Raw genomic sequence first — 26,685 nt, 5'->3', positions numbered from 1 at the left:
CACAGAACAATACACATGCAAATCACTCCTGCATTCACAGTACAACCAACTTTTCCAGGCAAAGCATTCTCTGAAGATGCCAGCCACAGATGCTGGCGAAATGTCAGAAAGAAACTCTGCTAGAACATGGCCACATGGCCCGAAAAACCCACAAAAAGCTGTTTATTCACACCACTACTCTTTCCCAAGTCCATCTTTGTTCTATTCTTCTACTGTCATTTCTCCCAAGTTTTGTATTATTTACCAATAACTGTTGCTTTAAGGTCTTTAAAGTCCTTTTTTCTTTCCTCTTCTCCTATTTACTGATACTCTCTCCATTTCATATTTGTTGGTCTTCTTTCCTCTTCCCAATAGTCTAGCATTCTTACTTACTGTAATTACATGATTAGCTCCACCTTAGTGAGAAGTCTGTGCTTTCTTTACTTTCCTCTGTTTTCTAATATTCCTAATGCCCCTCTAGTCCTTGTCCTCTCTGGTTCGCAGTCATGGCAGCTCTTTCCTCCCCTTTTCTGACTTCTCTTTTTTCTCTCATGTCTATTCCTCTTAGTTTCCTCCTTTCCAGCCCTTTCTGATTCTTAGCTCTTACTCCTTCTCCTTCTTCACTTTATATCCTCTTGCACCTTGGCTTATTAGTTTGTTTAATCCATTTCTGCACATACACTTTCTTTTTCAATAACAACAACAACAACAACAACAACAACATTTTATTTATACCACCTCTCCAATTAGACTGAGGTGGCTGACAACATGAAAAGAACATTAAAAAACAATAAAATACAATATCCCACAAACCCACCCACCTACAATAAAAACTATAAGATTAAATTATTAAAACAAAGCAGACAGTTGATGGGAGGCAGCTGAAATGCTAATCTGGGAAGGCCTTCCAAAAGAGATCCGTCTTGACCCTATCTATGGGATCACCTCCTTCCATTCAATCCACCCCATACACTCAGGTCCTCTGGGAAGAATCTGCTACAGCCTATAAAGACCAAATTGGCTATGGTGACCCAGAGGACCTTTTTTTCAACCACTTCCAGATTATGGAACAGCCTGTCAGAGGAGATCCATCATATTACCAGCTTGGACAGCTTTAAAAAAGCTTACAAAATGGATCTCTTCCAGCAGGCCTTTCCTGAATAGCAAACCCAGCTACCCATCAAATCGACCATCATACTGAATACCCTGTAACCCCGTTCATCCATCTCTGATTATTTTAATGTTTAAATCAGTTAAATTGATATTTTAGGGGAAGGAGGGAATAATTGGGATTATTGTTGTACTGTATAAATTTTTATTGTATGGTGCCTCAATCCTGATGGAGAGGTGAGGTAAAAATAAAGTTATTATTATTATTTAAATCAGTTAAGATTAGCAATATTTTGGATCTCCTTTTACTCCTCTGTCTCACCACCTCTAGGTGTCCTCCTTTCCGTTCTCTTGACTGCCTTCAAAATATTGAATTCTTCTTGCCAGGTGGGTTTTAATTACAGTTCTTTACTCCTGTAGTAGTAGAAAACTGGCTTTTATAATTTGTCCTATATTTGTTCTTGTTTTAAAAAATGGTGGGTGGTGTTTTGTGCCATTTTAGCTGTAAAGGTGGAGGTTGGGTTTCACCCCTTCAGTCCTTCAACTCTGTCTGTACCTGAGTTGTTGTTCTCCTTCTTCTTCTTCACCTTACTTTATTTTCTCTGGTCCCTCTGGTACTGGTAGTGGAACTCAGATTCCTTCAGGCACCTCTGAGCCTCCTTTCATCCTATTCATAATTTTTATTATATTTAAAAGGGGCTCTATAACCCCTTTTTTGCAGTTGTTGTTGCACCACCTCAGTAAAGCATAACCTGCCACGCCACCATTCACCATGGTGGGTGCATTTTCACACTTGGGTGAGTGTGTTTGTTCCTGAAGGAGTAGGCCTTCTATGACTCACTTGGGGATGGAGCTAGCAGCCAAGCTTCATGTAACTGCTGCCAGAGGCTTTCAAGTGCAGTCCCTGCACAGGGAGAAGAAGGAGAGCTGTGTCTAGGAGGACATCCTTGATTTGGTGTGTTTTCAGACTTGGATGAATGGGTTTGTTCCTGAGGGGTTGAGGCTTCTTGGAGTCACTAGAGGCGGAGCTATCAATCTACTGCCATATAACTGCTGCCCGAGGCAGAGTACCTTTTCACCTTTGTTTACTGGATCAAGGCTGATTGTTTTTGTGAAATGAGGAGGGGTGTGATTGTATGCTCCTTAACGCTCTGTTCTTCTATTGTGTGTAGACCCAGGTCCTGAGCCCCTGGTCTGAGGGAGGGGGGGCTTTTACTCGGAGGAAGGGAGTCAGATTTGCCTGGGGAAGAAGCTCTCAGTATAGCTATAGCCCCAGTCTCTTGAGCTCAGTGACTGAGTAGTGATGTAAAGAATATTCTTCAAAATTCGAAAAACAGTAGAAACTGGTAGAAATACCTATTATTCGAATATTTCAAAAGCATCGTAAAGAAAAGAAATTCTGAGCACTTCTCAATCAATGAGTAAGAATTTTTATTTCTAATCATTTCCAAATGAAGTGAAGAGACGAGACCTTTCAGCTGACAATTCAATGGCCAGGATTTGCGTATTTTGTGTAAGAAAAGCTACCATTCATACTGGGTTTTACCAGACGCTATTTCCTTTGTTAGGGTGATGTCCCCCATCTTTGCCCACAGCTTTGCTTTGACAAACAAAAGAGAACAAAAGGGGAGAATATTTTGTGTGTAGGTGGTGGTGGATAAGACCTTCTCCCCTTTTTGTCATGCTCTGCCATTCTCTCACAGAAGAGAAGAAGGAGTGGGGATGAAATCCTAGCATTGGAAGGGATTCCCAAGGGTCATCTCATCCAACCCCCCTTTTGGATACATCACACACTCTCATTCATGGATATTCTGAACTCTCCTTTTCAAAACAATAAAAAAATTAAAATGCAAAATAAAAGTAGGTTTGCCTTAGCATCACCTTGAGAAAGCTGGAGAGAGAGGTTTGTCATGCCCTGCCTCTGAGGCTGAGAGAGTGTGACCCTCACAGAAGAGAAGAAGGGGAGGGGTGGGGTGCAATGGCAGGAATTCTGCCATGGATAAAACCTAGCATTCAAAGGGATTCCCAGGGGTCATCCAACCCCCCCTTTTCTACCATGAAGGAATCCCTAGGAGTTGCAGTTGAGGCTGAGAGCATGTGACTTGCCCAAGGTCAGCCAGTGAATTTCTATGGTGAACTGGGAGGCTAGAGTTCTAATCCCAGCTCAGTCATGTAAATCCACAGGGTGACATTGTGTAAGTCACACTCTCTTGTTATTGAGAGAGAGAGAGATCAAGTTAAGAGTTATGACATAGCTGACTATTGAATCTGAATGGGTGGCTTGTAATCCAACTCATGTAAATTCAACTCCAAGTTTAGCTATTGATGTCAATGGGGATTATAATAAAAACTGTGTATGGTCAACAAGTTTCAGCTGGGCCTTCTCCATATCTGACTGTAGTATACAAGTGATGCACACAAGTTTATGTAATGTCCCTTGTACTGTGCACTCCATGTGTGTGTGTCAATATCAACTCTTGGGAAAAGGAGCTACCCTACTTAAAAGAATAACACTGGACATAAAGGATTTGGTGTGTATACACACACACACACACACACACACAGGCTTACACTGCAGTGAAAGATATAAAAAGATTTTTTTCCAACATTTCCCACAAAAAAGAGGTCTTCAGAAGTCAAAACATTACATTGGTGTGGTGGGGGGAAGTCAACTGCTGGAATATTTTTGACATTTGGGGATTTTTATGCTTAAAATTGGAAAAAAGCTCCTTGGACCAAAAAAAATGTATTTTACTTAAAAAAAAACAATTGTTGTTCTGTACCTTCAAGTTGTTTCCAACTTATAGCAATGCTAAGGTGAATCTATATTGGGGTTTTCTTGGCAAGATATATTCAGAGGGGGTTTGCTATTGCCATCCTCTGAGATTGAGAGAGTGTAACTCTTGGGAAAAGATGGGATAAAAATAAAATTAATAATAATAATAATAACGTGAAGGCACAAACACACATACACATTTTTAAAAAAACAAATAGTCAAAAAATAGTTTCATGTCCAAACTGGGATTTGAACTCTAGAGTCATAGTCCAACATTCGTACCACTACATCACTCTGGTTCTTATATTGTTAAAAACATATTGTTAAAAAACAAAATGTTCATGTAAAAATGATATCTTGTGTCATATTTTTTGGCATTTTCATGTATAAAGCCCATCCTATTTTTAGGTGAGAAAACCCATTAAAAAATTCACTTTCAAGTCCAATAGTGGATTCATCTAGAATGTACATAAATTCTTACAGTCTCTCTCAAATTTGATTTTATTTCCATTTGCATTGTATAAAAGAAATGTGTGCTTCCATCCCAACTTTAAGAAGGAGGTCCAAAATCTCTCAGGCTCCACTTGAATAAAAACAGTACCCTTCTTATATTCCATGAATCACTCATAAAGATTAAAATCAATACAAGAGAAGAATCAGAACCCTGTACAGGGAACAAAGTGTGCTTTGCCTGAAGGGTCATCAGATTCCTTGTGCAATGGGGAAATATTCAGCTAATTGTGTTCTCCTGTTAGGAAGCTCTTCAAAGGCACAGAGTCACCACCCATCTGGAGATTACAAGAGCTTGCTTCACCAAAGTAGAAAAACAAGTACTGTGTTTGCTCAAGAAGAAACATTTCTTCTTTCATCAAGTTTTGTTTTTAGGGGGAAAGCAGGAGCCAACTTTTTTAGAGCATCCATGTCATAGTCTTCCTTGGAAAAAAAATCAGTTCTGATCTTCTCCAGTAGATACTGAGATTTCTGATCAAAGTGGTGAGTGAAACTATTTTTTGACTATTTGCTTTTTTAAAAAAACGTGTATGTGTGCCTTCAAGTTATTATTATTATTAATTTTATTTTTATCCCACCTTTCTCCCAAAGTGGGACCCAAGGTGGCTAACAACATATATAAAACACATTAAAACAACAAGTAAAATTACACAAGTAAAATTGTAAAAAAATATAAAAATTACAAATATAAAATTTAAAACACACAAAGTTAAGAACAATAATCTTAAACCAACCCCCTCATCCCCCAATAAAACCAAGGCGGCAACATTTTAAAAGGCCTGTTTAAATAAAAATGTCTTCACCTGTCGGCGAAAGGCCAGCAGTGAAGCGGCTAGCCTAGTCTCTCGTGGAAGGGAGTTCCACAGAGTGGGAGCAGCCACTGCGAAGGCTCTCTCTCATATCCTCACCAAATTTATTTATTTATTTATTTATTTATTTATTTATTTATTTGGTTATGGTATTTATACCCTGCTCTTTAGCCCTAAAGGCTCTCAGAGCAGCTTACAAGTATTATTTTAATTAGATGGTTCCCTGCCCTCAGGCTTACAATCTTTAAAAAAATGAGCCTGGGATGGTGGTAGGACTGAGAGAAAACTTTCTCTTGAGGATCTTAGGGCTCTAGGTGGTTCGTATGGGGAGATACGACCTCTCAAATAGTCTGGACCTAAACCATGTAGGGCTTTATAGGTAATGACTAGCACTTTGAATTGTGCTTGGAAACGGACCGGTTGCTGGTGAAGCTGTTTTAATACAGGAGTTATACATTCCCTGTAACTGGCTCCAGTAAGAATTGTAGCTGCGGCATTTTTGACCTGCTGAAGTTTCCGAACAGTTTCCCAAGGCAGCTTGTGTCAGTGTAGCCAGATCTGATGTCTCAAGGAATGTGCACTGCATTAATTGTGCAAATGCACTCCTGGCCACTGCTGAAACCTGGGTATCCAGGCTCAGAGTGAAGTCCAAGAGCACACTCAAGTTGTGAGCGTGAGATTTCAGGGGGAGTTTAACCCCATCCAGCTCAGGAACTGCCCCAATTCCCTGATCTGCCTTATGACTGACCAGGAGCACCTGTCTTGTCTGGATTAAGCTTCAGTTTGTTTGCCCTCATCCAGTTCATTACTGACATCAGACACTGGTTCGGCACCAGAGACAGCTTCATTGGAGTCAGATGGAAAGGAGAGATAGAGTTGGGTGTCATCCACACACTGATGTGGATACAATTGTTAGAATCTCCTTTTCTGGAGTGTCTTGCCTCATGGTCACTTAAGGCTTTTAATAATCTCTGCAGAGAAGAACCTTGAAAGTTAGTGCTTCTGTCCAACTGGACATCTCCTTAGGCAATTGCTATCCCATAACCTAATGATGAGCCACATTAAACTGTGACTTAGCTGCCTCATGTCATTTAACTCTTTGTGACCTGGGAAGAAGGCTATCTGCTATAAGCTCCATTATCAGAGTTACTCATTTTAATGAGTGTTCTTCTAAATTCCTTCCTATCTCCCTCCCAGTGTCTATTCTCTTCTCTTCTGCAACCTCATATAATTTGTTGCCCTCACTGGTGGAAGATAGAAGAGGGGGCCTCCAGCAGTCTTCATTTCTCAGGTAGGTCTTTATGTCTGTCTTCAAGGATGTGAATATTTTCACATCCTTAATCACCATCCCATGCCTCTTCTCTAGGAATACAGAGTACACACCCAAACATCTATGCCTGCCATAGTATGAAGACCAGACAAGTTCTCTTGCTTTCTCTTCTCCTGGTGCTCCTTCCTGAACCAGGTAAGTTGTTAATTTACCATTAGCGTGGATGTTGTTAGAAACGTTGGATCATTTGAACAAGTAGACCTCTCTTGGCATTTCAGTCCTCCCAACCAGTAATGATGTATGCACTTTATATACAATGTTATATCCTCATGTATTTGTAACTATGAAGTTTAGGGAATTTTTATACTAGCTCAAGTTATGGCTGAGTTACAAGCAGCCTTGGGATTTTGTCTCTATGTTTACGGAGGGGGGAAACAAAGGAGTCCAAGTAGATGACAAGTTGAACATGAGTCAACAGTGTGACGTAGCAGCTAAAAAGGCCAATGCAATTTTAGGCTGCATCAATAAAAGTATAGTGTCTAGATCAAGGGAAGTAATAGTGCCACTATATTCTGCTCTGGTCAGGCCTCACCTGGAATATTGTGTCTAGTTCTGGGCACCACAATTTAAAAAGGATGTGGAGAAACTGGAGCATGGCCAAAGGAGAGCAACTAAAATGGTGAAGGGTCTGGAAGCCTGCTCTACGAGGAACGACTTAAGGAGCTGGGGATGTTTAGCCTGGAGAAGAGAAGGTTAAGAGGTGATATGATAGCCCTGTTTAAATATTTGAAGGGATGTCATATTGAGGAGGGAGCAAGCTTCTTTTCTGCTGCTCCAGAGACTAGGACCTTGAACAATAGATGCAAGCTACAGGAAAAGAGATTCCACCTCAACATTAGGAGGAACTTCCTGACAGTAAGGGCTGTCCGGCAATGGAACAAACTCCCTCAGAATGTAGTGGAGTCTCCCTCCTTGGAGGTCTTTAAAAGGAGGCTTGATGGCCATCTGTCAAGGATGCTTTGATTGTGGTTTCCTGCATGGCAGGGTGTTGGACTGGATGGCCCTTGTGGTCTCTTCCAACTCTATTATTTTATGATTCTATGATTCTAACAGAGACAGGATGCCTCTATTAACTATATTTTATTAAACGGATTAAACACACACATGAAACAAACACCCTCTCACACAAGCACATAAGAAGCTAAGAATCAAAGGTGTTAGATTGGAATAGAAATGAGGCTTCACTAACAGTGATATTACCAGCAGAGAGGTCGTTCCAGTAGATGCGGTTTGGTAGATGGGATGTGGGACTCGGCCTTTCCTGAGCACTCAGAGTGGCAATGATGAGCCGGGTCTAGCAGGGCTCAGAGTGACAGAGTGGCTGCCTATGAACCAACTAGTTCATGGAACAATTGAAATTTGAGGGCTTTATAGGGTAAAAACCACCTGGGCAAAGTTCCAGGGGTCCCATGCTCAATGGTCCAAATTGTATAAGGCAACCGCTTAGGGTGGGGGACTTTTGAGGTGAGAATTGGTGTGTAAATGAGCAGATTCCTATTTAAGATAGCCCACAGGACCTGATAAACAGGAACAAATATTGTAAAGAAAATAGTGTTTTGTCCTTCATGAGATTTCCTTTGCCTTCTGTGAGGTGTGAGTGAATCACAGCCCTCTAACAACTCCTAAACTAACTGACCTGACCCCCTTGCTTCGAAGCTATGCGGAGACATTTTGGGTCATGGAGGGGTGAATCTCACCCTATTTCTTGATATCAAAATGGGAGGCTTTGGGAATGAGTAACATATTTCACCTGTTAGTTCACCACTAGAATGGACATCCTTACAAATGTCCCTTTAGGAACCAAGTTAAAAGCAATTCAACCCAAGACAGTTCTTTATAGGGTTTTAAAAAAAAACTTTTCAAAAATTCAATTTTATTTTTAACTCATTATGTTGTTTGATACATTTATAGTTTATTTATGCTCTCTTACTGTTTTTAACCTGTATTTTAATGCTATTTAAAACTACAAAACACACACAAAAACTATGGATGCCCTCCATGAAAGCCTTCGACTTCACAGAAAAACATAGTTGGTTCTTCTTTGTTTTTCCTTTTTTTCCCAAATGTTATCCTTGCTGCTATTATCATACAAAAATGATTTTTCCATGTTTTCTCTCTAATTCTTTGTTGATTATCCCCAGTAAATAGGTTGTTGGGTCCATTTTCATTTTAATATCTAATATTTTTTTCCATTTCTTCATTTATTTATTTCCAGTATTTTTAAGCTCTTTTATACCCCCCCCCCCCGCCATATGACCCTGTTTTCTGAACAATTCCAACATTTGGCTTTGGTATTTTTGTATATTTTTATAATTTGTTTCTTCTTTTTCTAACTGACACATTATTTCATCCATTTTAAACCTTTCTGTAATTTGTGTATATAAAAACCAATTACATTTAAAACCTTCTTTCATCAATTCCTCTGTAGTTTTCATTCTGTATTTTCCTTTTTCTATTATTAAAAGTCCTTCATATGTTATCCATTCTCCTTCTTTCATTATTTATCTCCTATAAAATGCTTCATTTATTGAAGTCCATTTTGGTATTTTCTGTATAAACTGTGGTTTATATTTTTGCCACACTCTTAACAGAGATTTTCATATGTAATGATTATTGAATTCTTTGTTTGATTTTATCTTATCGTATATTAACTATATGTGCCAACTAAATATAATCTCAGCACAATCTAGTTGTAATAGCCTCTCATTTTTTTATTCTAGCCCATTTTTTCATCCATTCTAAACTAGAGCTGTCATGATATATTTTTAAATTTAGTATTCCCAGTTCACCTTTATCTTTTTAATCTTGCATGATTTTTATCTTAATTCTAGTTCACCTATTCCAAATGAATGTCGATATTTCTTTTTACCATTCTCTAAAAGGGATGTTGTACGTTATAAGTGGTATACCTTTGAAGAGAAATAATAATTTAGGTGTCACATTCATCTATACCTTTGATATTCTTCCCAACCATGATAAATTTGTACTGGGCCACCTCTGTAGATCTTTTTATCTCCTACCATACTAGACCATAATTGTTTTTTTTTAAATAATTTGGAATTTTTCAACATAATATTTTTTCAAAAATATTTTATCTTTTTTCCTATTTCAAATTCTGATATTTGTGTCAATTTTTCTTTATTGGCCTTTGTCATATTCATCGTTAACATAATTGTCTTTCATAATTTAACTTCAGCCCTGTGTATAATCGATATATTTTAAATATTAATTAATTAATTAATTAATTCCAATTAATTATTCCCCACCACCACTCCCTTATCCTTATTTGTCATGAATTTTTTGATTGTAAGCCTGAGGGCAGGGAACTGTCAGGAAGTTCCTTCTAATGATAAGGTGGAATCTCTTCTCCTGTAGCTTGCATCCATTGTTCCGAGTCCTGTTCTCTGGAGCAGCAGAAAACAAGCTTGCTCCCTCCTCAATATGACATCCCTTCAAATATTTAAACAGGGCTATCATATCACCTCTTAACCTTCTCTTCTCTAGGCTAAACATCCCCAGCTTCCTAAATCATTCCTCATAGGGCATGATTTCCAAACCCTTCACCATTTTAGTCGCCCTCCTTTGGATATGCTCCAGTTTCTCAATGTCCTTTTTGAATTGTGGTGCCCGGTATTCCAGGTGAGACCTGACCAAAGCAGAATAGAGTGGAACTATTACTTCCTTGATCAAGACCTGCATTCCCCAAACTGTGCTTTGTAAAGGATTTTGGACTTCAGCTCCCAGAATCTCAGACTATTGGCCAACATGGCTGAGACTTCTGGGAGCTGAAGTCCAAAAACTCTTAAAGGGCACAATTTGGAGACCACAGTATAGTTCTATTGATCCAGCCTAAAACTGTATTGATCTTTTTAGTTGCCACATTACACTACTGACTCATGTTCAACCTCTGGTCTAGTAGGACTCCTAGATCCTTTTCACATGTAGTCTCATTATCTGTGCATTTCATTTTTCTGCCCTAAGTGCAGTAACTTACATTTCTCTGTGTTGAAATTCATTTTGTTAGCTTTGGACCAGCTTTCTAGTCTATTCAGGTCTTCAACTTTGATCCTGTCCTCTGGGGTATTAGCTACTCCTTGTAATTAAGGCTAATTTGATATCCATGCCTTCTATTCCTTCATCCAAGTCATTGATAAAGATGTTGAATAGCACTGGGCCCAGGACAAAACCCTGTGGCATCCCACTAGTCACGTATCTGTAGGATGAAGAGGAGCCATTGTTAAGCACCCTTTGGGATCAGCCAGTCAACCAATTACAAATCCATGTAACAGTTACCTTGTCAAGCCCACATTTCACTAGCTTGTTTGCAAGAATATCATGGGGGATCTTGTCAAAGGCCTTACTGAAATCGAGATATGCTATATCTACAGTATTCCCTTTGTCTACCTCATCTAGTTCCTTTCTGAATTTGACAACTGTCTGTTTTTTCCTCTATTTATCATTATTTTAGTTTCTTGTTTTTTAATAAACTGCTTCTATCCAATACAGATAATCTTGACTTAAATCCATTTTTTATTGTTTCTGTCATAAAGTCCTAATTTCCATTGTCAAAAGCTTTTTCTGCATCAAAAATATTAACATTAATTGTTTGGTCATTTTTCTTGATGTTCTATAATGCTGATAATGTTTCTTATATTTTCTTTCACCAATCTGTTACGTTAAATCTATATAGATCTTTGTTTATTCAACTACTCAATATTTTCTTAAGTCTTTTTGTTAATATTTGATATCTTGTAATATCCTGGCCTTTTTTTCACATCTTTTTTCTTTTTTTCACTGTTTTTTTAAATGAAGAATCCCCTCATCACTGCTAATAATAGTAATAATAATAATAATAATAATAATAATAATAATAAATTATTTATGTTTCCCTGCCTCTCCTGGTGTATCAAAATGGGGTTACAGACTAAAAAAGCACAAAGTGTTTACATAAAAATTGAATTAAAAGCAGCTAAAAACAATAAAATATCCAACATCAGACAATAACAATAGCATCATACAATAACAAGGAAAGGATCATACACAGACAGGGCGTGTCATTCATATCAGGGGGGTATTCATATCAGGTGGGGTATGCTCAGCTAAAAAGCTCGGTTTTAATCACTTTTCTAAATGTTTCTAACGAGTTCGCCGAGCGGATCTCCTCAGGGAGACTGTTCCAAAGTCTTGGAGCTGATGTTGAAAATGCTCTTTGCGAAGTAGCAACATACTTAGAGGTTGCTATCTCCAATAGGTTCTTACCTGATGTTCTAAGAGTGCGGGGCGGATTATATAGGGAGATGCAGTCCCGTAGGTAACTCGGGCCCAAGCCATGTAGGGCTTTATAGGTAATAACCAACACCTTGTACTGTGCCCGGAAGCAGATAGGGAGCCAGTGAAGATCTTTCAAGATAGGTGTAATATGGTCAAACCTTGATGAATCGGTGACCAATCTGACTAACTGAAGCTTCCGAACTTAGTACAAGGGTAGCCCCATGTAAAACGCGTTACAGAAATCTAGACGAGAGGTTATCAGAGTGTGTACCACCGTTTCACCGTTTTGATGTATCCCATACTATATGTGGTGCCAATTCATCTTTTAGATTTTCTTGAAAGAATATTTTAAAACTTTCTTGTGCATGTTTTGATATTTCTTCTCTTTTCAGTATATTCATTTAAAAGCCAATTAAATTCTCTTAGTCTATTTCTAATTTTCATTGTTATTGGATTATGGTCCAACATAATTTTTGCTATTCCACAAGAGAGGAGGTACAAAAAACTGTAGCAACTATAGGACAACAGCAATAATCTCACATGCAAGTGAAATAAAGTTCAAAATCCTTGGAGAGAGAAATTCCAGAGGTGTAAGCAGGATTCAAATAAAATAAGGGACACTAGGGACCACATTGAAAACATGAGATGGTTAAGGGAGCGCACCAAACAATTAAAAAAAAGAATCAGCATTTGCTTCATAGACTACAACAAAGCATTTGATTGTATAGATCATGGAAAACTATGGAATGCACTAAAAGAAATGGGTATGCCACTACATTGGATAATCTAGACAATGAGGAAATTGAAATAGTTACAGAATTCCCATATCTAGGATCAAACATTGACCAGAATGGAGAGTGCCATCAAGAAATAAGAAGAAGACTAGGAATAAGAAGGGCAGTTATGAAAGAACTGGAAAAGATATTAGAATCATAGAATCATAGTTGGAAGAGACCGCAAGGGCCATCCAGTCCAACCTCCTGCCATGCAGGAAATCCAAATCAAAGCATCCCCAGCAGATGGCCATCTAGTCTCTGCTTAAAGACCTCCAAGGAAGGAGACTCCACTACACTCTGAGGGAGTGTGTTCCACTGTCAAACAGCCCTTACTGTCAGGAAGTTCCTCCTAATGTTGAGGTGTAATCTCTTTTCCTGTAGCTTGCATCCATTGTTCCGGGTCCTGTTCTCTGGAGCAGCAGAAAACTAGCTTGCTCCCTCCTCAATATGACATCCTTTCAAATATTTAAACAGGACTATCATATCACCTCTTAACCTTCTCTTCTCCAGGCTAAATATCCCCAGATCCCTAAAGTGTCCCTCATAGGACATGGTTTCCACACCCTTCACAATTTTAGTCGCCCTCCTTTGGACATGCTCCAGTTTCTCAATGTCCTTTTTGAATTGTGGTGCCCAGAACTGGACACAATATTCCAGGTGGGGCCTGACCAAAGCAGAATATAGTGGCAATATTATTTCCCTGGATCTATACACTATACTTTTATTGATGCAGCCTAAAATTGCATTGGCCTTTTTAGCTGCCGCATCGCACTGTTGACTCATTTTCAACTTGTGGTCTACTTGGACTCCCAGATCCCTTTCACATGTAGTTTCATTCAGCCAGGTGCCCCCCATCCTATATCTGTGCATTTCATTTTTCTGCCCTAAGTGCAGTACCTTACATTTCTCTGTGTTGAATTTCATTTTCTTAGCTTTGGCCCAGCTTTCTAGTCTATTCAGATCATTTTGAATGTTGATCCTGTCCTCTAGAGTATTAACTATTCCTCCTAATTTGGTGTCATCTGCAAATTTGATAAGTATGCTCCCAATTCTGTCATCCAGGTCATTGATAAAGATGTTGAATAACACTGGGCCCAGGACAGAGCCCTGTGGGACCCCACTGGTCACTTCTCTCCAGGTTGAAAAAGAGCCATTGTTGAGCACTCTTTGCGTTTGGCCAGTCAACCAATTACACATCCATTTAACAGTTACTTTGTCTAGCCCACATTTTACAAGCTTGTTTGCAAGAATGTCATGGGAAACCCTGTCAAAGGCCTTACTGAAATCAAGATATACTATATCCACAGCATTCCCTTCATCTACCAAGCTGGTAATTTTATCAAAGAAAGAGATCAGATTTGTCTGGCATGACTTGTTTCTCTGAAACCCATGTTGACTTTTTGTGATTATGGCATTGCCTTCTAGATGTTCACAGACTCTCTGTTTAATGATCTGCTCCAGAATCTTTATTATTATTATTATTATTATTATTATTATTATTATTAACCTTTATTTCCTGGTATTGATGTCAGACTAATTGGACAATAATTGTTGGGATCCTCTTTTCCCCCCTTTTTGAAGATGGGGACAACGTTTGCCCTCCGCCAGTCTGCTGGGATTTCTCCTGTTTTCCAGGAGTTTTCAAATATGATTGCCAATGGCTCCGATATTACATTTGCCAGTTCTTTTAGTTCCCTTGGATGTAGTTCAGCTGGTCCTGGGGACTTAAATTCATTTAGATTAACAAGGTATTCCTCTACTATCTCTTTACTTATTCTGTGCTGAATCTCCCCTATTCTGTCCTCTGCTCCATTATCCTCAGGCTGAGCACCCTTTGCCTTTTCTGAGAAGACTGAGGCAAAGAAGGTGTTGAGTAATTCTGCCTTTTCTCTGTCTTCTGTTAGCATTTTGCCATCTTCTCCACGCAGTGGCCCTACCATTTCCTTCTTCTTCCTTTTGCTGCGGACATATCCAAAAAATCCCTTTTTATTCTTTTTAACCTCTCTAGCAAGCCTGAGTTTTAGCTTTTCTGACTTTACCCCTACAAATGCCTGCTATTTCTTTGAATTCCTTTTTCGTGATTTCCCCCTTTTTCCATTTCTTATACATGTTCCGTTTCAAACTTAGCTCGGTTGAAAGTTCCTTAGTCATCCATCCTGGTTTCTTGAGACACCTCCCATTTTTCTTTCTCACTGGAACTGTTTGAAATTGTGCCTTCAGTATCTCTCTTTTGAGAAACTCCCATCCGTCCTGAACTCCCTTCCCTTTTAGTGTTTCTGACCACGGGATCACCCTCAATACTGATCTAAGTTTACTGAAATCTGCTCTCCTAAAGTCTAGAATGTGTGTTTGACTATGCCTGGCTTCTCCTTTCCATTGTATAACAAACTCCAGGAGAACATGATCAATTCCACGTAATGATCCCACCACTTGCACCCCACTAACCAAGTCATCTTTGTTGGTTAGGATCAGATCCAAAATAGCTGACCCCCTTGTTGCCTCTTCCACCTTTTGGACCATGAAATAGTCTTCCAGGCAAGTGAGGAATTTGCTAGACCTTGAGTATTTGGCTGAGTTTGAATTCCAACAAATATCAGGATAGTTGAAGTCACCCATCAATACTACATCTCTCTTTTCTGACTGTGTGGTCATCTGTTCTAGAAAGATATCATCCAGTTCCTCAGTCTGACTTGGGGGTCTGTAGTAGACTCCCACCATAACATCCTTGTTGTTTCCCTCCCCTTTGATTCTTATCCAGATGCTCTCCACCTGGCTTCCATGATTGATGTCCAGGATCTCTTCACTGGTGTAATTATCTCTGACATATAGTGCTATTCCTTCTCCTTTCCTGTTTGGCCTATTTCTCTTAATAAGGTTATACCCCTCTATTTCCACATTCCAATCATGAGACTCGTCCCACCAGGTTTCAGTGATGCCTGTTATATCATATTTGCTTTGGTGTACTAGGAGTTCAAGTTCATCTTGCTTATTTCCCATGCTCTGTGCATTAGTGTAGAGGCATTGCAGACCACGGGTCCCATTTACTTGCTGCTTGTGCAGGTTTTTTTGCCTCCCACTGTTGGTTCCTTGCCACTTTTTTTCTTGTTTCCTCTATGTCTGTTTGACTATTTTCTCCAGCCCTTTCGCCTTCCTTAATATTGTCTCCCTTCCCCACGGAACTCAGTTTAAAGCCCTCCTGATCATGTTCTTGAGACTGTTGGCAAAAACATTTCTTCCAACTGGCGTGAGATGCAACCTGTCTGTTGCAAGAAGTCCCTCCTCATGGAACCGCAGCCCATGATCGAAGAATCCAAATTGTTCTCTGTGGTACCATTTGCGAAGCCAGTTGTTCACATCCGCTATTTTCCTCTCCCTTCCTGGACCGTGCCCTTCAACTGGCAGAAGAGACGAGATGACAACCTGTACATCCATTCCTTTCAGCTTCCTACCAAGCGCCTCGTAATCCCTTTTGATGTTCTGCAGGCTGTGTCTTGCAGTATCATTAGTTCCCACGTGGACCAAAAGGAAGGGGTATTGGTCAGTAGGCATGACCAGTCTTGTCAGCCTCTCTGTCACATCACGGATCTTTGCCCCTGGAAGACAACACACCTCTCGAGATGTCTTGTCAGGCCTGCAAATCACTGCTTCTGTACCCCTCAGCAAGGAGTCCCCCACTACGACCACATGCCTCCTACGAGGCTTAGCAGCGACTGTTCCCTGGGGTGGGACTCTCAGGCTTGCCTGCTCTGTCCCTGAAGTCTGTCCATGCTGCTCTTCTTCATCCTCCTTGATAAGGGAAAGAGCTTCGAATCGATTCTCTAGCTGCAAGCTCCCCGAACAGTCCCTTCTTGGCCTACTTCTCTGTGTGACATTCCTCCAGCTGTCTGCCTCCTGTGTATGTGAAGTGACCTCCTCGGCTCCAGCATCTTCCTCCGCGTAGTATTCGTCCAGGATTGTTAGTTCTGTTGTGTCCAGGAAATCCTCCTGCTCCCTAATATGCTGAAGTGTAGCTGCTCTGGACTCCAACTGCTGCACTTTCTCCTCCAAGAGGACTACCAACTTACACTTGGGGAATGTGAAGTTCTCCACTTCTGTAGGCAAGAAGACAAACATCCCACAAGTGTTGCAGGTGACTGCCGTGGTTCTGTCAGTGTCCATACTGAAAAGTCTTAGGAAGTTACTGGAACAGGACTGTGGGCTTCCTCCTGAAAAAAAAGAATCTTCCAGAAAACACAAACTTTAAAACTCCTGATATCAATCAACACTGCCTCTGCTGTAGATTTCCTTGGATGAAAAAGAATGAAATAAAAATAGAACTAAAATTTCTAACGGCGCACGGCTCTGGGAGGAGTAATATAGAGCTAGTCTGCTAGCTCCGCCCCCTAGTGACTCACAGATGTGACTCACTGAAGATGTGACTACAAGCACACTCTTCCTAGGGTTTAAAAGAAAAAAATTAAACAGTCACCACTTACAATGGCTGCCCAGCTACCTCTCTCCTCCTCCTCTCTGTAGCAAAGAGCAAATACATTCAACTGAGCACTAAAGTCAGAATCATTCAGGCCATTGTATTCCCAGTTACCCTGTATAGATGTAAGATCTAGACAGTGAAGGAAGTGCTGGAGAAGAGTACTTAGCCTGGACAGCCAAAACAAATAAACAAATGGGCTCTTGAAATGGGCTCTTGAACAGATCAGACCAGGACTCTCCTTGGAAGCTAAGATGATGAAGTAGAGGAAATCGTACTCTGAACACATAATGAGAGGAAAGGTAGATGTAGAAGAAAGAGAGGAAGATCACAAACCAGATGGATAGGCAGGATCTGGGCAAGGCAGTGAAAGATAGGCAACTACTGAAGGTCCCAGGGGCTAGATTAGTCTCCACAACAAGGAGATCATATTCCATCGTCGCCCCGACCCTCTGGAATACGCTGCCCATTGAGCTCCGCTCGGCCACCTCCCTGGCCCAGTTCAGGAGGGAGTTGAAAACCCTCCTGTTTCAATCAGCATTCCCCAACACAAGTTCCAGCTAGTCTCCCCCCTCTGACAGCAAGGGTAGCTGGCTGATGGGGTTTTTAATATTGATTTTAATAGTCTCTTGCATTTGTATTATTGTCTTTGTTAATTTGCTGATGCATGTATTGTATTGTTTTGATTTGTTGTTCACCGCCCTGATCATGGGAAGGGCGGTATACAAATAAAATTTTTATTATTATTATTATTTATTTATTCTTGGAGATGTCTCATCCACAGAGAAGCCATGAGATGGAACTGACACGAGGGCAGCTAAGAATAACAACAATATCCATTTTATCAATCTTAAGTGCCAATGATATTGCTACCAGGAACATGTCGATCCTTGGCCATGATTTGTATCTTTTCGAGTAGAATGTATAGTCTCTTCCATTTCCTTGTTTTATTCTCAAAATGTCCATTAAATGCATCTTTCATCCCAAAAAAAACGTTTTGGGGAGTTTTCCTTGCCCCTTTTTAATCAGTTTCTGAGATTTTCTATCTATTTCTGGATCTATTATTCCATTCTAATCACCCAGTATAATCATATTTTCATAGCTGTATTGGGTCAAAATATTTGTTAATTTTTGGAAAAAAATTGATCTTGTTTTTTCATTGATATGTACATGCCTGCTACTAATGTTTTTTTCCTATTTGCCAGTGTAATTCCAATCCTATAAAATTTCCATTTGGGTCATTGAATAATTCTTTCATTACTATTTTTCCCCATTTATATATATTAACACCCTTCCCCCCTTTTTTCTCTCCTGCTGAGACATATTCTTTACCTGATTTTTGATTTATCATATATTTTGCTTCATTTTTCTTTATGTGAGTTTCTTGCAGGAAAAGGATGCCATATTTCATTTTCCCCAGGTAGTGGTATATCTTTTTCCACTTCTGAGGGATATTTAAGCCCTTCATATTCCATGATAAGAATTTTATGGTTTTATGTGTCATCGTTTTCTATTTCTTCTGTCACCAGTATGTCTCCTTCTTCTCCTCTTTCCATAATTCCTTTTTTCTCCGTTTCCTCTCTGTAATCTTTGCACTCATTTGTATCTGTTCTTGTTTTTCTTTCTCATATTGTTCTGTCTTTACAAAAAAATTCATAAAATTATTTCACACTTTATATTGAATTCAATTTGATTCTATTTTATTGATATCAAAATGAAATTCCTTTTGGATTTTCCCATCTATATATTATTCTGGCATCTCCCAGCTTTTTTGTTATGAAGATATAATTTATTTCTTTTTTTCAGCACTGGAATTGGAATGTCCTTCAAAAATTGCAATTCCACTCTTTCTACTATTTCTGTAGTATTAGTTCTTTCATTTGTATTCTGACAAAATATATTACAATGTCTCTTGGTAGCTTTTTTGTTTTGCAGTCCAAGAGTTAACACAAAGTAGTTTGTGTATTTCCAGTTCCATAATTTATTTGACTATTCCTATAAAATCTGCCAGTACTATTATCATATATTGATTTAAGTTCCCATTTTCCACCTCTGGTAATCCTCTTATTTTCAGGCATCTCTTTCTCATTTTTTGTTCCCAATTTACTCTTTCTTCTTGTATTTCTTTCCTTTTCTCTACTTCGTCTTTTAACTTTTCTTCCAATTCCTGATTTTTCTTCTCCACTTTTGATTTTACTTGTCTGATATATCCATTGAAATTGTATTTTATTGTTTGTTTTATTTCTTTCAGGTCACTTCTTATTGCCTGTTTTATCTCTCCTTTCATCATTTCCATATCTTGTCTTAATTCTTTTTCTTTTTCATTTCTTCTCTCATCAGTCTTATCTCTTCTAGAAGTATTGCATTTGTTTTGTGTATTTTAGGTTGTTTTATTGATAGTCTCCTTTGTAATTGTTGCATTTTTGAAGTTTGTAATCTTGTGACTGATGTCTTTATTAGATATGCTCCCTTTTGTACTGTGTTTACAATACAATTCAGTATACTTCAATACAGTCTTGATTTTCAAAGAGATGTATCATATAACAAGAAAATATAGCAACCTACGTCCCCCTTGACATGAATTTTGAACAGGGAGAAATGTAAGGTATTGCCCTTAGATGGAAAAAATGAAATGCATAGATATAGGATGGGGAACACCTGGCTTAACAAGACTACTACATGTGAAAGGGATCTAGGAATAAGTAAAGATAAAATAAAGAGGTAGTGCAGGAATACTATGGCCTGTTACAGACTGCCAAAATAAAGCTGCTTCGGGTCTCTTTGGAGGTATACTATTTAAATGATGCGTGCATCCTAAGAATCTGGAAGCTGCACCAAAAGCTGCACTCCGGTGCTTAGGAATGGAGTGTGGCTTTGGTGCGACCTCCGGACTCTTAGGACCCATGCATCATTTAAATAGCATACCTCCAAAGAGACCCGAAGCAGCTTTATTTTGGCAGTCTGTAACAGGCCCTTGTTAATCTAAATGAATTTAAGTCTCTAGGACCAGATGTACTACATTCAAGGATATTAAAAGAACTGACAAATGTAAGCTGGTGCATGTCCAAAGGAGGGCAACCAAAATGGTGAAGAGTCTGGAAACCATGCCTTCTGAGGAGAGACTTAGGGAGCTGGGTATGTTTAGCCTGGAGAAGAGATGGTTAAGAGGTGATATGATTTGAAGGGGTATCATATTGAGGATGGAGCAAGTTTCTTTTCTGGTGCTCCAGAGAATAGGATACAGAACAATGGATGCAAGCTACAGGAAAAGAAATTCCACCTAAATGTTAGGAGGAACGTCCTGACAGTAAGAGCTTTTCAACAGTGGAACACACTCCCTTGGAGTATGGTGGAGTATTCTTCTTTGGAGGTACTGAAACAGAGGCTGGATGGCCAGCAGTTGGGGGTGTTTTAATTGTCTCTTTCTGCATGACTTGATGGCCTTTGTGGTTCCTTCAACTCAATGATTCTATTATTCTATTAATATTTTATAATACATTCAACTGAAAAGTAGTAACCAAAAGGTTAGGCAAAATGACCAAACAAATATATTACAAATGTACAATTTAATCCAAAGTTTATTCTATTCTATGATTTTGTGTCTATGTCAATTAGCAATTCCCTCTGGCCTTTCCAGTCCTGCAGAAATGATTTGCTCAGCTCTGCTCTGTCAGATAAGTGTGTGACCAATTGTAATAGGTCTAGAACTGTGTGTTTATGAGAAGGTGTTAGTACTGTTTTCCATATTTTACATCATCTTGCACATTTCCTTTGTTCTTTTGAACAGGAGAATTGGGCCCTGTCCGCAATCATGAACAATGTCGTCATTACAAAGGTGCTTGTACCATTATCAAATGCCCTGCGGTAAGGATACCAAAGAATTTCACAGGACTTGCAATGTTTTTTGTCCTCTTCCCAACACTTGTGATAAAACACTCCTTGGTTCTTTGTGAATGATGCCTTAATGAGGTTAACATAGTATTTATGAACATTAAGACAAGCCCCGAAGCAGTATGCATTCTTTACAAAGCAACTTTCTAACCCTTGTATGAATCTGACAGAAAGAGAATAAGAAAATAGAAGTGTGATTTAATCTGTGGGAGAATATTCTTTAAATAAAGCGAGATTAAACAAAAATGGAAATCATATAGCCAAATAACTATTTCATTTAGCTATTTTTACCTACATGTCAGCTTACCATACAACAATGGATTCAATGGGTCTACTCTAGCAGGACTAACCAAGAGGACTTCAGCTTCTGCCTTTGATCTTATATGGGTCATAAGATAGTAAAAATCCACCAGGCACTCTTTTCCCGTGAACATCATTTATTACCATGCCACCTTAGTGTCATCTGTGGCCTTTTTGTGGGCCGAGAAGGGTAGGAGGTGGCCACACAGCATATTACTACAGCGCGCCCGCGCCATACGCGCTCAAGCCATGGGGCGTGCGTGGGGCGGAAGGGGCGGCGCGTCCCATTCAATTGAATGGGCACGTGCCCGTTGCGCCCTGTGCGCGCCCGCGCCACCGCGCACGAGCCCCATTGTTTCCAATGGGGCTCGAGCATAGGCAGAATTCGCCTTACGCGGAGGGATCTGGAACGGATCCCCCGCGTAAGGCGAGGACGGACTGTATGTTTCTGCAGCTGGGAAGCATGGAGAAACGTGGGATACTACACTTGGGGAGCAAAGATGAAATGCACAGATTTAGAATGGATGACCTTGGTTTGATGGCAGTACATGAGAAGGAATTTACAAGTCTTAGGGGCCAACAGGCTAAACAGGAGTCAGCAGTATGGTGTGACAACTTAAAAAGTCAATGCAATTCTAGACATCTAGGCTCGTATTTAAGCTATGATTGGTTTGTGAAGTCAAAGGCTATGATTGGTTTGCTTTTGGGCAAGGAGAGTTCAGAATGTCCCTGAGGTCACGCTGTGGATTAACATGGCAGAGCTGAGATTAGAACTCTAGCCTCCCACTTCACCACAGAAACTCACTGGGTGACTTTGGGCAAGTTGCATGCTCTCAGCCTCCAAGTCCAACTCTAGAATGCTAGGTATTCCTTCATGGTAGAAGGGAGTTGGATGAAATGACCTTTGAGATCCCTTCCAATCCTAGGATTTCTCCATGGCAAAATTCCTGCTTGGCAGAAGAGCATTGTCATTTGCCACTTCACCCCACCCCACCCCCTTCTTCTCTTTTGTGAGGGCCGGTCACACTCACTCAGCTTCAGAGGTAGAATTTCTAAGTATTCCTTCTTGGTAGAAGGGGGTTGGACAAGATGACCCTTCCAATACTAGGATTTCTCCATTGCAGAATTTCTGCTTGGCAGAAGAACACTGCCATTTGCTACTTCACCCCACCCCCTTCTTCTCTTCTGTGAGAATTTGAATGGGAGAGCATGACAAGAAAGAGGAGAATGACTGAAGGTATCCACCCCCACCTACACACAAAATGTTCTCTGTTTTTGTTCTCATTTGTTTTTCAAAGCAAAGATGTAGGCAAAGTTGGGGGAGGACATCACCCTAACAAAGGAAATAGCCTCTGGTAAGCCCCAGTATGAATGGTAGCTTGGCTTATGCAAAACACACAAATACTGGCCATTGAATTGTCAGTTGAAAGGCCCTGTCCCTTCATTTGCAAATGATAAAAAAATCTTACTCATTGATTGAGAAGTTCTAATAATTTCATCTTTTTAAAAAAAAACTTACAAAATCTTCAAATAACAGATATTTCATATGTATATCAAATTTTGACAAGAATTCTTTACACTACTAGTAAAAGGTTTGGAGACTATCGCTTAGGGAGTAGGCTATGTTCAGCAGTGAGAAAACAAGGTTAAGGAGTAACATGATGAGCCATGTTTAAATCTTTGAAGGGATGTCATATGAAGGATGGAGCAAGCTTTTTTTCCTGCTCAAGAGACTAGGACATGGAACAATGGGTTCAAGCTACAGCAAAAGAAAAGAGATCCAACTTCAACATCAGAACATTAGGAAGAACTTCCTGATAGGAATTGTTGTTTGACAGTGGAAGATATTGCCTTGAAGGGTGGTGGAATCTCCTTCTTTGGAGGTTTTCACACATAGTCTGGTCATCTCTTGGGTATGCTTTGATTGTGTATTCCCGAATGTCAGGAAACTGGACTGGATGATCCTTGTGGTCTCTTCCAACTCTAGGTTTATATGATTGACAAGCACACCCCATGTTAGGTATCTCTGAGAGATCCAGCAGGAAGCTGGTGTCATCAAGGGTCCACCTGCAGGAACAACATAATGTACTTGGGCACGTTACAGACCATCCATTTGGGGCACCCTTTCCCTGCCAAATCGAGGCCTCAGCTGCCACAACGGCAGCCTCTGAGGCCCCAATCCGCCGCTTTCCAGGCTGTGGGGAAGTGGCAAAAGGCCGCTTCCCCGCGGCCTGAAAAGGGGTGTCCTTGGGGCTTCAAGCCCCAAGGACACCCAACGGCAGCGGGGAGGAGGAGAAAGGGGCTGCCTGGCCCCTTTCTGCTCTGCGTCGCTGGTGCAGCCATGTAAAGGCTGCACCCAGTGACGCAAAGGTGGAAGGAGCTCCAAAACGGAGCTCCTTCTGGGGTCGCAGAAAGGGCGCCCCGGCACCCTCGCACAGCTCCAGTACGTCACTTCTGCACTGCCCCATATGGAGGTGGCACGGTCGTGACATAGCAATGGCGGCCCCCATGTGGAACGGGCACCGCCATTTTGTACAGACCCAGTCCGTACTAGGGTTAGGGGCATCAGGAAGTGACGCCCCTTCCTAACCCTAGTACGTCCTGGGGACGTACTTTGTGAGTGTATGTAACATGCCTTACCCATTTCCTTCCCCAGGCAATAGGGGAGGAGAGAGAACAAAACCTATAAATCCACATGTTTTACAGGATTTTGCCCTATGTAAAACATATTGAATTGCTTGGGAAAGGAGAGCCAGTGTGGTCTAATAGTTTGAGTGTTGGGCAATGACTCTGGGAGCCCAGGCTTTGAATCTCTGCTTGGCCAGGAAAACCCACTAGGTGACTTTGCACAAGTCACCCTTTCTAAGCCACAGAAGAAGGCAATGACTAATCCACTCTGAGCTAATCCTGACAATCAAACCCCATGTTAGGTTCAGTTTAGTGTGACCATAAGCCAGCAAGATTTGATGACACACAGAACACAACACGAGGGAAGAAAATACAAGGTCCTGAATTTGAGAAGCCATCCCACTGAGAACACACATGTTGAATCAACTGTTGATTGGTGAGCCAACATTTATGTAAATCCCATCAATTTAATGGACCAACTGAGGTTGGGAATATTAGTAGAATTTAGGCCCAATCTAAGTGAAGGGTGGGAGGAAATTGCAGGTGGGAAACATAGCACAAACAAGTCTGAGAGATTTTCTACATCTTTTCCCTCAGGGTTTCATCTCTATTGGAAGGTGCTCAACATTCAGCCCATGCTGCAGAGTGCTGTTGCCAGGATAAGAATGATAACACCCAGGGTAAGCATACTGATCAATTATAGTTTTTTGTGGGATTTTGGGGCTATGTTGCCATGTTCTAGAAGATTTTCAGAGAAGATGCCAGTCACAGATGCTGGTGAAACGTCAGGAAGAAAATCTTCTAGAACATGGCCACATAGCCCAAAAAACCCCACAAAAAACTATGGGTGCCGGTCATGAAAGCCTTCAACTTCACACTGACCAGTTATGTTTATGGCTCAAGTGAAGCTTTAAATTACTACAATGCTAATCATTGTGGTAATGCAGGAAAAAAAATCATTTGCATCCAAAATTGTTGTGGCAGTGCGATATGCCCTTATTTTGTCCCCCACCCACCCACAACGGAAACTACACCCTGTTGGTGGTAGGGGACAATGAGAGAAAGATGCAAAAGTGATTTACATAAGAAGAGGACACTCATTTTTGGAAGAAATACTAAATGATTGTGGTTTCCCTGCCTCCATCCCATATATTTCTCAATGCTAGATAAGACGGAGAAATTGAATATATGGAAGGACATCCTGCCTTGACCTGAAAAATCATCATTGCCTGTTTTACTGTCTCCAAGTCTGCTACAAAATCTGTATTATAGTCTTTTCACCCACTGAAGAAACACAAAAAGAATCTTACAACTTAGTTCTTCCTTCAATAACAATAAATGCAAGTGTGCGGTGGATTAACAGTTTCTGTTTCTCTCTTTATTAAAAATTTGACAAGAAGGTCATTGTCATCAACATTATCATGGGTCATTCTTCATTTGTGGTGTTTGTATGCCATTTTGATTACCTTGTCACTAAGGGGCAGAACAGATACAGTGGTGTCCCAATGCTCCATTCAGCGCTGGATTGGGGCTGCAGCAACCACACACCAAGGCCTTAATCTGGCAGTTTGCCACTCTAAAAAGAACCGTCAAAATGGCACTCCTTTTTACAGTGGAAAAAGGCACCTTTGCCGTAGGAGCGGTGGCTTTTCTCCAGTTCTTTGGTGCAGCTGCGGCAAAGAACACAGCAGGCTCCAGAGGGTGCAATTTGGGTTTGGTCTGGCTGTTCGGTAAAAAAGAAAGGGAGGCAATGCCCTTTCTTGCTCACTCAGTAGCCACATCACCCCCTGTGCGTACTGCTCACCAGATGTACACCCTCACATCTTGAGGACTGCCTCCCTTGTATATAGGAATGGAAATAACTGTCAAAATTCTTCTCATCCCTGGAGAAGAGTGGGAAATATATCTACTGTTCTCACCACAGTTTAAGTATGAGAAAATTAAAATGTTTCATCTCTCACATGGGGAAAGGGGTTCCATTCAAAATTCAATGTTCTCAATGACTTTATAGCCCCAGGATTAATCATGCAGACACTAATCCTCTTTTGCAGACCCTCCCACCCTGAGGCTTACCATTAGCAACAGAACAATACACATGCAAATCACTCCTGCCTTTCCAGGTCACACAATATATATATACCCAACTCCTTTCCAGGCAAGCATTCTCTGAAGATGCCAGCCACAGATGCTGGCAAAATGTCAGGAAGAAACTCTTATAGAACATGGCCACATAGTCCGAAAAACCCACAAAAAAACTTTGGTTTCCACTGTTCTAAAGACTAGGAACAATGAATTCAAGCCACAGGAACTTTCTCATGGTATGAGCTGTTCATCATTTTCACTACATCTGTCAGGGGTGCTCTGACTGTATCTTCCTCCATAGCAGGGTTTTGGACTGGATTGTTCTTGCATTCTCATCCAACTTTGGGATTGTATGATTCTGTGGTTCCTCTGGAATCTCAGAGTACCCCTGGGATATCCAGGAGGATGTCTTTGTCTTCAGTATCTACCTACAGGAACACAACATAACACTTCTTAGATACACCTTTCCTTTTCCAGAAAAATGGCAAAATAAAGAATTTGCAAATTCACCTGTTCTGCAGGATTTTGGACTATGCAAAACATATTGCAAACCTGTCAAAAGGGAAAGGAGATCCAGTGTGGTGTATTAGTATAAATGAGTGGCATCATTAGGCATGGTCGCTTTCCCGAACAGAATAACCTCTGACCCAAGAATGCTGATAGCTAAACTTTCAAAAAAATATGTAAAGGAAACTGTAAAGTCTCATGTACACAAAGAAAATATAAAGCCAAGTCCAAGGTGCAAACCAGAGTAG

The 26,685-nt window shown here is 40.4% G+C and overlaps 1 long non-coding RNA gene across 4 annotated transcripts; it reads left to right on the top strand.

Annotated features, from left to right (window-relative positions):
• Positions 1–1,973: 1,973 nt before the first annotated feature.
• Positions 1,974–25,197, top strand: LOC149310392 (uncharacterized). 4 transcript variants are annotated; one of them, XR_016281567.1, is made up of 6 exons: positions 1,974–2,044; positions 6,382–6,475; positions 6,551–6,649; positions 20,817–20,893; positions 24,446–24,528; positions 25,015–25,197. It is a non-coding gene; the product is annotated as an uncharacterized LOC149310392 (long non-coding RNA). The 4 variants fall into 4 exon arrangements; XR_016281570.1 differs by lacking the exon at positions 6,551–6,649; XR_016281568.1 differs by lacking the exon at positions 6,382–6,475 and having other exon boundaries at positions 1,996–2,044.
• Positions 25,198–26,685: the final 1,488 nt, after the last annotated feature.

The sequence above is a fragment of the Sceloporus occidentalis genome, unplaced genomic scaffold (assembly GCF_023333645.1).
Source record: "Sceloporus occidentalis isolate IW3139 unplaced genomic scaffold, rSceOcc1.0.p SCAF_6, whole genome shotgun sequence".
Taxonomy (NCBI): Eukaryota; Metazoa; Chordata; class Lepidosauria; order Squamata; family Phrynosomatidae; genus Sceloporus; species Sceloporus occidentalis.
This window is presented reverse-complemented; position numbering and strand designations above follow the sequence as displayed.